The sequence below is a fragment of the Ailuropoda melanoleuca genome, chromosome 18 (assembly GCF_002007445.2).
Source record: "Ailuropoda melanoleuca isolate Jingjing chromosome 18, ASM200744v2, whole genome shotgun sequence".
In the NCBI taxonomy this organism is placed as follows: Eukaryota; Metazoa; Chordata; class Mammalia; order Carnivora; family Ursidae; genus Ailuropoda; species Ailuropoda melanoleuca.
This window is the reverse complement of record NC_048235.1, coordinates 3,659,551-3,670,529: the sequence shown is the minus strand read 5'-3', so window position 1 is coordinate 3,670,529 and position 10,979 is coordinate 3,659,551. Positions and strand designations below refer to the sequence as shown.

Genomic DNA, 10,979 nt, shown 5'->3' with positions numbered 1-10,979 from the left:
GGCCACGTGACTGCTCAGGGCGAGGTCCCCTGCTCTGAGCATATCTTATTTAACTCTTCCCCAAAAGTCATGTAGAGTTGGGATTCCGTTCATGAAAAAAAACTAAAGTTAAGAAAAGTTTAGATCTCATTGCTTACGTGTAGAAAAGATGAAATTTGGACCAAAGGCCATGTGTTCCACCCTCCTTACTCTCCCATCATCCCCAAAAAGTTCACAAAAGTAATGGTTTCCTCCTTCCCATTTCCCACACTTCTTCTTCTGACTGTTATTCGCTTCCTAATTTTACAACCAGATGTTTTAATCTTGCATGTGCTCTAATGTTAACCATGCTGTTGGAATAGTTTAGGCATGCAGTTGGCTTTCTTTGGGTGTGGATAGAGTGAGTTGATGCTACGGATGGTGGGTTCGTCTCCCCCAGATCCATATATTGAAACCCTAACCCCACACGGTGATGGTATCAGGAGATGGGGTTCGGGGTGGTGGTGAGGTCACGAGGGTGGAGTCCCCATGATGGGATTCGTGTCCTTACAGGAAGAGACAGGAGAGCGCTCCCTTCAGCAGCATGTATGCTAACATCGGAAGGCTACAGAGAAGGTTAGCATGGCCCCTGTGTAAGGATGACACACAAATTCATGAAACGTTTCGTATTTAAAAGAGAAGAGACATGAGAGGAGAGAACTTGCTTCCTTTCTGTGTCTCCCCACCACGTGGGGATGCAGGGAGGTGATGCCATCTATAACCCAGGACATGGCACTCACCGGACGCCAGATTTCCCGCACCTCATCTCAGACTTGCAGCCTCCCAAACTGTGGGAACCAGACGTGTGTGGGTGAGGCTCCCGGTCTGCGGGCTTTGTTCTGGCAGCCCCATCTCAGTAGGACAGTGGTGGCAACAGGCAGAGCGGCCGCTGAATAGGGTCTGCTTACTGGATAGCTGGGCCTCAACCAGTCCCTGGCACATAGCAGGTGCTTAGGAAATATGGGCTGCATGAACAAGTCAAAAGATACGAGAGGGTCAGTAACACTTCGCTCAATTACTTCAGCATTGTAAAGGTGTCCCGTTGGCCAGCCGGAGCATGAAGACCGGTGCAGTGGGTCTGGCAGATGTGGGCCACGCTACCAGGGCCCCGCAGGGAAAGACTCCTTGCCCTGGCTGCCAGGCTCCGCATCCCACTCTCAGCCCCTCGGGGCTCCGCACAGCTGCAGGTGTTGCCTTCCTGGGCACAGGCACCAGGACGTCCGGCTGTGGTGCTCCCTGGGGTCAGTGGGGCTGTCTTGGGTTTGCTCCCGGTGAGACTTCTGCTCTCTCCACTGCCACTTCCCTTCCCCCTCGTCCTCTGCTCGGTGAACACCCTGCATAGTAATACTACTACTAACACTCTGAGTCAGCTTCCCTGGAGATCTCACCTGCTGCACCATGTGGCCAAGGACAGCAGGTCACTTTCTTCAGGTGTTATAATTCCCGGAGCTGCTCTTGGGTATTGGTGCTTAAGGAGATGTAGTGCATGGCTACAATTCAGGACGGTCTCGACATTCTGTCAAAATACGTCCTTAACAATATAAGAGGATGTTATGGATGATGAGTGGTTTGCATTTGCACAGAAACAAAAAGCAGAACTTGTACTTGCCCCAGGTTGTAAACACCAACTGTTAGGAGCTGCTGGGTGCCCTTCTCCATCACACCACTGAAGTTAATCTCCGTTATGCACTTGGTTTCCTTGCTTGTTTTATTTAGGGTGGGATACTCTGCTTACACTTAGCTCAGTGCTCTCCTTCAAACCCCATGGCTGTGGTACTGCACGTGAAGGCTGATGGGTTTTGTTCCTTTTTGTCCTAGGACACTCGCTTCTTCGTTTAACCCGGTTGCACGTTCATAACGCAACAGGATGAAAAGTGGTGTTTCCAGCATCGACTGTATTTGTCTTCTCAGTAAAAATGACGTTCTGTCTCTTTCCAGAGCTGATTCTGCTTATAAACAGAAGAGTTCTGGCTTGTTCTTTCTCTCTCTTCTCTCTTCTCTTTCCTTCTCTACTCAAACTGTGCCTGAGAATCATGGTGACGCTGTAACATGCATCCTGTAAATGTGGGGCCCGATCTGTTTCTCACCTCCAAGCACGGTGAGCAGCTTGTAACTGGCCGTCGGTAACGTTTCCACGCACAGAAGCTGCAGGTGTTACGGTGGGCACACTTGGACCATCTGCCCAGTGGATTCAGAGTCCCTGGTCCCAGGTTGGGGATCCTGAGTCTCTCTGTGTCAATCAGATAAGCCTTCTCTTCAGGGCTGCTGGGTGCCTGGGAGGACATGGCTTGGCCACTGGGCTGTGCTTTGGTATGAATTAGAAAACACCATCCCCTTTAGTTCAGAGATGCCCAGCCTTAGCACTACGGACATTTGGGCCAGATGATTCTTTGTTATGGGGGACTGTCCCATGTAAGGTGTTTATAACAACATTCCTGGCATCTACTCACCAGATGCCGGTATCATCCACCCCCTGTGGTGACAATCAAAAATGTGTTCGGATAGCGTGGGTAGCCCCTGAGCAGCAAAACCCCTGCCTGTGAGAACCACAGACTGAGACGAGCGCAGTTGCATGTAAGAGCACACGGATTATAGAACAGAGAGTGGGCTGGCTTTCCACCTCCCACCTCCACCCCCCGTTGATCCTTTGGCCAGGTGCACTTGTGCAGTGCACAATCTCCACAACTGTAAATTGGTGGTCCTGCTGGTTCCCGTATGTTTCTGTGTCCTGGCTAAATGTCTTCCACTGGCTCCTTGGAGACATCCCTGATTCCCTGCGGCTTGTTCTGGCTTGAGTTGTTACTTTTATGTATAAGCAAACAGGTACCGTCCTCTTCTTACACCTCCATTCTTCTGGTGTCTCAGAAGTTTTGGAAATGGCTTTCCTGTCTATGTTAGCACAACTACTTACTGTCTCTCTTTTGGAACTGCGCGTGAGTGTGAAAGTGTTTGATTTGGAAGCTGTTATCTGTATTCAGCACACATCAGATCTCTTCTTAAGAGGGCTTTGCCTTTTTCTCTGACCTTTTATTTTTGGACAAAACACATCTTGGATGCCAAATACCATATTGGTTTCCTTACAGGAAGGTTGTAGTATCTTTCCCTCATTAGGACCATTTGATCTCTGACAAGTGATAAAGACACGACATGAAAACGTAATTTCTCGTAACTGGAAGACAGACTTAAATTAGTATGTCGGAGACAAGAACAGATAGATGAAGGGTGTTTGCTAATTGATTGAAAATTATGTTATATTTAGAATAGTGTTTCCCAGACTACCAGAAATGGGGGTCTGATGTAACTTCATCTTAATAATTGCCGCTTTAAAATAACAAAAATAAAATTCTATGTTAAGTAACAGGGATAATACTTTCAATTGCTTTATGTCATTATGTGCCGACTGCAGTCTCCCCCTGAGAGAACCACACTGCCAGGCAGATGGTCAGATTCCCTGGACACCAGTGTGCTTGCTTTCTTCTCACTTCTGTGGAATGCAAGATCTTTACTCGTGATCTTAGGAGGCCAGGCAGGACAGCAATTGTCGGGTGGCTCTGTGACACAGTTTGGGGTATCGTATCAAACACGGCCCCAGGAGCTGGAGAGCATTTTCTTCCCCAAGTGAGACAGTGTGAGACCCGCAATCAGGAGGTGGTGTCTCCCTCCAGAGCTGGAGGGGTGTCTCTGGATGCCCTGGCAGGGAAGGAATCCCACAGTCACGTTGCAGCTATATCTGGGCCTACAAAATGTATCTTCCTATTCAGTGATGGGCATGGGATGGGATTTCAGATGATGCCATGTACTGTCACCATTGCTCCAAGGAGAGAAGAAAACAGGAAAGGTCCTTTGGGACTGGCCTGCGCCCGGAGCCTCCAGCTGCACGGGCTCCTCCCTTGTCCTCCAGCCCGAGGTTCTGCTCCCATCTGCCTGTTTGCTCTTGCTTGATTTGCCTAACTCTCTGCAGGACCAGCTTTGTCCATCTTTGGTTCTTGCCCCGGATGTCACCTCTCCAGAGAGGCCGTTCCTGCCTGGCCGTTCTGGAATGCCCTCGTTCGGCTGCTCTGTGCTCTCGATCCTGTTTATTTCCTCCACAGAATCTGCTGCCATCTGCAGTCCATTTGTTTCCTTGTTTGTTGTGTTTTCTCCCTGGAAGGGGAGATCCCCGAGCGGGTGGTGGTTCTGCAGCTCCTTCCCAGTGCTGAGGACCCGGGAGGTGCTCAGCGCATACACTGAGCCCCTCGGTGGCCTTCTCTGCCACAGACTGTGACCCCCAACTCCTGTGAACACATTTAGATTTTGGTCCCTGTTTGCCTTTTTGTCAGATGGAAAACTAATTTTAGATGGACACCATTATTTTGCACTTCTTCTTGGAAAAGAAATGCACTGGTTTATCTGAGAGCTTACTGTACTTTCTTTGACTATGACAGGAGGGTTTCCATGACTTTCAGTCTTCTAGAAAAAGTTCACAACTGTGAATCCACTGGAAGAAAATGGGGCAAATGGAGCATTGGTGCATTAAAGTCCAATTTTCAGATAATCACAGTCGATTATTTTATTCTCCCTTTTTCGACTGCTTGTAGGAAATCACACTTTTGGATGAAATGGTCCCAACACACACAATTTCAAATTCTCTGTCCCCACAAAAGTATTGTTCAAGTTGATATGGACAAAACTATGTCCTCCACTCCCACAAACTTGTATGTTGAAGCCCTAACCCCCAAGGTAATAGTAATTGGAGGTGAGGCCTTTAAAGAGGTAATTAAGGTTAAGTGAGGTGTTAATGGTGGGACCTTAATCTCATAGGACTGGTGTCTTCAGAAGAAGAGACACCAGAGAGATCTCTCCATGTTCCCACTCAGAGAATAGGCCATGTGAGGACACAGCAAGAAGGTGGCCCTCTGCAGGACAAGGAGAGAGGTTTTGCCAGAAATCTGTCCTGCAGCATCTTGATCCAGAACCATGAGGAAATACGTTTGTGTTGTTGAAGCTAGAATGTGGTATGTGGTTCAGGAGCTCCAGCACAGGGTCCAACAATGAATGTGTAATTTCGAACTTTAGAATTCAGTGTACCATTCTCCACGTTAGTTCTGTTCTTCATTTGAACGAATGGACTTTGGACCACTCCTCTGTTTTTAATTTGGGGATAATGCATCATCAAATACTAAAAACCTCAACCCCAACAAACGTGGATAAGAATAGTCACTTGATTTGAAAACACCTTCGACAGGACGAGTTGCAAGTTGTCAACAGAAATTTAGCTGATTCAAACTGAACGTATGTGTGACCTTCAGGAATATAATGATTATTAAGATATGAGATTTCCGTGAAACCAGTTGATGCTAATGTTTCAAATTTTTGAAATAGATGCAAAATTGTTTCATAGCTTTTTCCTCAGAAATGGAAATTAATTGAAAACCACCTGATGGGGTTCGCATTACAAAAAATGTAGATCTTCCTTTTCTTCCAAGTTGAATAGATGAATCCTTCTCATGGGTGAGGTTGGGGGTCCAACAGGACTGTAGAGATCCCCTATAACCTGTACTGAGTCTACTAAGTTGAATTTACAAACAGATGGACACACTCCTAGCTTTAGTTTTGAAGACACTGGGGTGAAGGGGTTGCACTGGTGGTTTCTTCCCTTCCTGACCCTGCTCTGTGCCCAGGGGTGCTGACCTCCATGGGCTGCAGCAAGAGCAACCTTGCCCTCTGGCCTTGGGCAGGTTCAGGTGAGGGGGAGCACCAGGGGCAATCAGAGAAGAGCAGGATGAGCAATGGCCTTTCCCTCAAAGGTGTCCACATCTTAATCCCCAGAACCTGCAGATATGTTGCCTTATGGGGTCAAGAGACTTTGCAAAGATGATTAAGCTAAGGATTGCAGGTGGGGAAATTATCCTATTGTAATCAAAGGGTCCTATAAGAGAGAGTCAGTAGGGTCAATTCTAGACGTGGTGATGTGATGATGATTTGGAGACCAGGAGTCAGGGAAGACAAGTCCCCTCTAGAAGCTGGAAGTAGCAAGGAACACATTCTCCCTAGAGTCTAGGGAGTTCTACCGATGCCTGAATTTTAGTCCTATAAGACTCATTTTGGGCTTCTGACCTTCAGAACTTGGGGTGAACTTGTGTCTTCTCAAGCCACTACTTTTTTTTTTTTTTAATATTTTGTTACAACAGCAACAGGAGACTAATGCAGAAGCAAGAAAATTGAGATCAGGGAATTCATGACCACCATCCCACCCCAGCTCCCTCCCTGGATGTTTTCCATGTGCTGGGCACATCCCCTGCCCTCCCCTCAGCTTTGTCTCCTTAAGTTCCAGTGCCTCCCTCTCTGCTTCCCTTCAGGCCCTGGGCAGGGAAACACTCTACACCCTGCTCGCCCTGTAAACTGTCCCTTTATTAAACTCCCTCATTTTATAGGGTTTGAATTTGCCATGTTTCCTGCTGAGCTGCTGACTGATACAGGGACCTAACAACGAGGAAGACAAGAGACATCAAATCTTGTTGATGTATTTGTCCCCTGGCCACTTGCCCCAACCCCTACTTTAGGTTACTTAGTCCGAGGCCAAGACTTTTTGCTTAGCCCCACTTTGGGGTCCCATGGATGCGTTGTCCTCCTGGGTGGTATGAAAGGGCACACACCAGGGGGTCTTGGATTCCAATCCATTCACAATTCAATGACCTCCGGGGATTTTGTCATTTAATGCGCAAGGGCTGTACCTGGCTGTGGTTACTGTCCAACACACTATTTTATTAGTGTTTTGTGACTTAAGTATTTGTGAGAAGAAACACATAGAAGGGAAGGCGACGCTACTCTGCATGAATAAGATGCATTTTTTGCCTCTTTTCCCTCCTTCAGTCCCTTGGTCACAGAATTCCTCACTGGATTAGGAATTCTTGGTCTGGGTTAGTGGTATGGACGAGAGGGGCTGATCAGTGAACCAGATGTTGGACTAGGGGACAGTGAGGGTCACAGGGTGGGCTCTGCCGTGCAAGTCAGGAAGGACTGGGCTGTTCCTGTGATACGACCTCAGGAGACTGAGGTATGCCTGCCTCATTTCCACCCCACAGGCCCCCCATCACCATGGCGTCTGTGCACAGGTGAGGCAGAGAGGGTTTCCTACAACACAGGAGTGACTTTGGAGGGGCTGCTCTCCTCTAGCCTGTCGCCCAGCTGCACTCACGGAGGGACCTTCTCAGTCACTGTTGTAAAAGAACAGGAGCTGTCAAAGTAAGGGTCTGATGCTCTTCAAACTTCCTTCTTAACACCACGGTTTCATTCATTCTTTTCGTTAAGGATTTATTTATTTATTTGAGAGAGAGAGAGTGAGGTGGGGAGGGGAGGGGCAGGAGGAGAGGGAGAGAATCTCTATCAGACTCTGCAGTGAGCAAGGGCTTGACAAGGGGCTCAATCTTATGACCCTGAGATCATGACATGAGCCAAAATCAAGAGCTAGCACTTAACCGACTGAGCCACCCAGGTTCCCCTCATTATTTCCTTACAGACTTCAGGATGATTATACCCCCGCATCTCCTAAAACTGGAGCATGGCAATTTCTAATCCTGCATCTCCCTTGTTCTCTGCAGATCGGCTTTAGCTAATTCCTCATGCTAGGTCCTTCCCGTTCTCACAACTGTTCTCTTTGTACGTCCACAGCTGCTTCCCTGAGGGGGGATGAGGTCTGCATAAGTCTCACGTGGAATATTTAGCAAAGCACGTGGGTAATTCCTAAACTGCATTGTTTTGCAATGATCCTGGGGTTTGAGAATCCTGAATAAATATTCGTCGTCTGGCCCCACACTAAACAAACCCTCTTCTCCTTTTCCTTTGCTACATAATGCTCTGAATCTTTGATTCTCTTCCCCTTCTTTCCTAATTATTTTACCTTAGAATGTGGCTTTTAAAATACATCTCCTGGCTTCTCAAACATTGTGCATTAATTTTCTGCTAAGTCCTGTGTCTTGAAGGCAGCACATCACTCTTTCCCTCACTAGGACTTTGCTGACATCTTCTTTCTGTCCTTCACTCCGAAGTTTGCTCCGTAAGGTACTTCTGGTTCCAATGCTTAATGCCAAGCTGCTTGGAAATCGTTTTTGAAAACTTACCATTTTGCTGAAAACGTATTTCTTTAGTGAAGTCTCCAGTGACAGATGGTCCATTTCAATTTCATTCTGCCTACGGAAAGTCCCTGTAGTGATAGAAAAGAAACGTGTACCTTTGCAAGGCGCTCTTTTGGTGGGTTCGGGGCTTGGCTTCTTTGCTTGTCTTCTCTTGCTGGAGGTACTTTAGACAACCACTGTGTCCTGTGGAACTGTGCTTTGCAGAGTGCTTCAGCCACTGTCAGCACTGTGCATTAAAATGGGATAATGAGGATTTTAAAGTTCCAGATAGCTTAGACAGCGTGGAGTCAATCATGCCTGCTGAACTGGCCAATTTGAGCACGTGTGTGTGTGTGTGTGTGTGTGTGTGTGTATGTCACTTTCAATGTTCTGAGATGAATGACATTTTTACCTAGGGTAGGTTTCATGATTTAGATAGAATCACACATACTTTCTTTCAAATCTTTTGCCGAAGGGTGATTTTCAGTAGAGAATCGTGGTACTGCAGGTTGTGCCATTTGAGAAAAGCTCACACGACGTATTTTCACATTTTCTTTAGCAGTAGGACAGCCACAAATTCATTTACACCATTTGTTGGGAAACTGCAGAAATTCTTTAAATTTTGTTTCTAAAAGAAGCGAGAGCTAGAGATAGTAAGATGGAGCAGGAGGAAAAAATAAATGTACTTCTTTTGAGAAGATTAAACCCTCCATATCAGCAGTGGGGCTCCGAGTGGACAGAAGCCAGCTTGCAGAAAGGAGCAACACGTTTATTTTCGATTTGCCACTGCTCCTTTCCCCATCTGGAAGACCCTTCCATTGTCATTAGAGCAGATAAAATCCGACTGTTTGAGACTAGAGAGCCTATGTAAATATTTCCAGGGTACATAGTTTTCTCAATGCTTTTATGAGATTGAGTACAAATGACATAACCATTGTCTTTTCTTCTAGAGTTTTACAAATGGGCTCTGGGAAAAGTTGAGCCACATATGAGGGAAGTGGCCTTGAGGAAGGGATGGGTACCTGTCACTAGGGATCCCATCACTGTCACAGCTTCTGTCCCTCATCTCTTCTGTGGGGAAAACCCCCAGTGGGTTGGCCCAGCTGCCATTGTCCTTCTGATTCCTTGCTTCCTCTTTCACCTTCAGCGGGCTCATGTGCTCATTTCTGGGGTTTCTCGGTCTCTTAAATGGTTTTTAGAGACTCTGTATACTCCTCTAAAATTGTATGACAAAAATGTGTGTGTACATGTATATGTGTGTGTGTACATAAGCATATAGTCTCCTGGGGAAGAGGCTCGAGTATTTTTATCATGTTTTCAAAGGATTCTGGGACCCAAGGAGGGTTAATTAAAAATCACTTCTGTTTAAACCTGTTCAGCTTGGTTCCTCTCAATGAAATTAGTTTAATACTTCATATAGCCCAATAGTATGAATATGGATTGCAAACTCAAAAGGCCTCAACAGCCAGGCAGCCAAGGCAAAGAGCTAATGAAGGTGGTAGGCAAGACAGTAGGGAGTGGTGGGGCCTGAGGTCACCTTGGAGAGAGGCAGCCAATTATAAAGGCATCCCAATTCAACTTAAGACATGTATATTCTACTCAACAAATAAAAACTGATGGCTGACTATGGTCCATGGGCACTGGACCGTTTATGATACCTTTTATGCTTTATGATAACTTCTGCTTGTCAAGAGCAAGAACTTCTGTTCATCTGTTAGAAATGAGGGTACAATGACAGGTAGATGGCAATAGATTTGGTGATGGCTGACACCCTCAAACAGTGTTGACTGATTTACAAGGATGAAGTCCCCTCAATGCATTTTGTTGACTCTAGAACAGAGCAGAGAATTGCTGGCATGGCCTATTAGCCAGGCTGGCACATCTGGCCTGGACCGGCCTCCCCAGCTTTCTGCGGGAGGCTCTTCTCATTTTTCAATGAGCTCCAGACTTTCCTTCTCCCCAACTGCATCTGGTCCTTTTCTTGTCAGAGTCTTTGTTTATGTTCTTTTCCTCACCTGCTAAACATTTACCCTCACTCTTCTGACTGACTGCTGTTCATCCCCAAGGATGTTTCCAGGTTCCAGGCAAGACAGTTCCAGTCTCAAGTTGCAGAGTATCGTATTCTTAATTTTGTAACATGTACAATATAAATACAGTTAGTATGTTTTTAAAAGTATTGCTTTGGTCTCTAGACTATGAGCTCCATGAGGGCAGGGATCATGCAATCATTTTCCTGCTCTGCCTCCCAGCAGAGTGCCTGGTACACAGTAGGTTCTCAGTACACATTCCTACAGGAATGACTGATGAGTGAATGAGAGTATCGATGAGTAGGGGGGAATAGGAACAGGGGGGACAGCTGACCTCTTGAGTGGGGACCTGCAGAGGGCAAACCCTTGGTGTGGGCACCATATTCCAAGGTCTGATGCTCAATTTTGTAGGTCCCTAAACCTCAGGAGTATATCTTTAACAACTCTGTTGATTGGTTGACCACAGGAGAGGACCAAGGTTTTAAACCAGATTGCTGACTTTTGAATTAATAAAACAACACCTGCTACATGGTCAGAATGTGTAGGTCAGTCCATTCAGTGTCTTTCTTCATTAGACATGGGTCAGCATGGAAGACAGTGGCCACTGGAAGAGTTCTGAAAGACCATGGAAGAGGAGTGAGGTGTAGTGTAGACCACTGGGGCCACTATGCAAGGACCACAGTGGCCACAGCGGTGGAAAGGTTCATGATGACTGGGCAGTCCAATGCAATGTCCTTCCTTTAACAGTATTAGAAACAGCCTGACAAGTTATTTTTCTCTTGGTTGACCTTTTATCTACATTCCATGCTAACTACAGTCTAATGAGTAGTGTTGTCTTTCT

The 10,979-nt window shown here is 46.5% G+C and overlaps 1 non-coding gene across 1 annotated transcript; it reads left to right on the top strand.

Annotated features, from left to right (window-relative positions):
* Nucleotides 1-545: 545 nt before the first annotated feature.
* Nucleotides 546-652, top strand: LOC117797125. Its single transcript, XR_004622011.1, has one exon. It is a non-coding gene; the product is annotated as a U6 spliceosomal RNA (small nuclear RNA).
* The last annotated feature ends 10,327 nt before the right edge of the window (nt 653-10,979 follow it).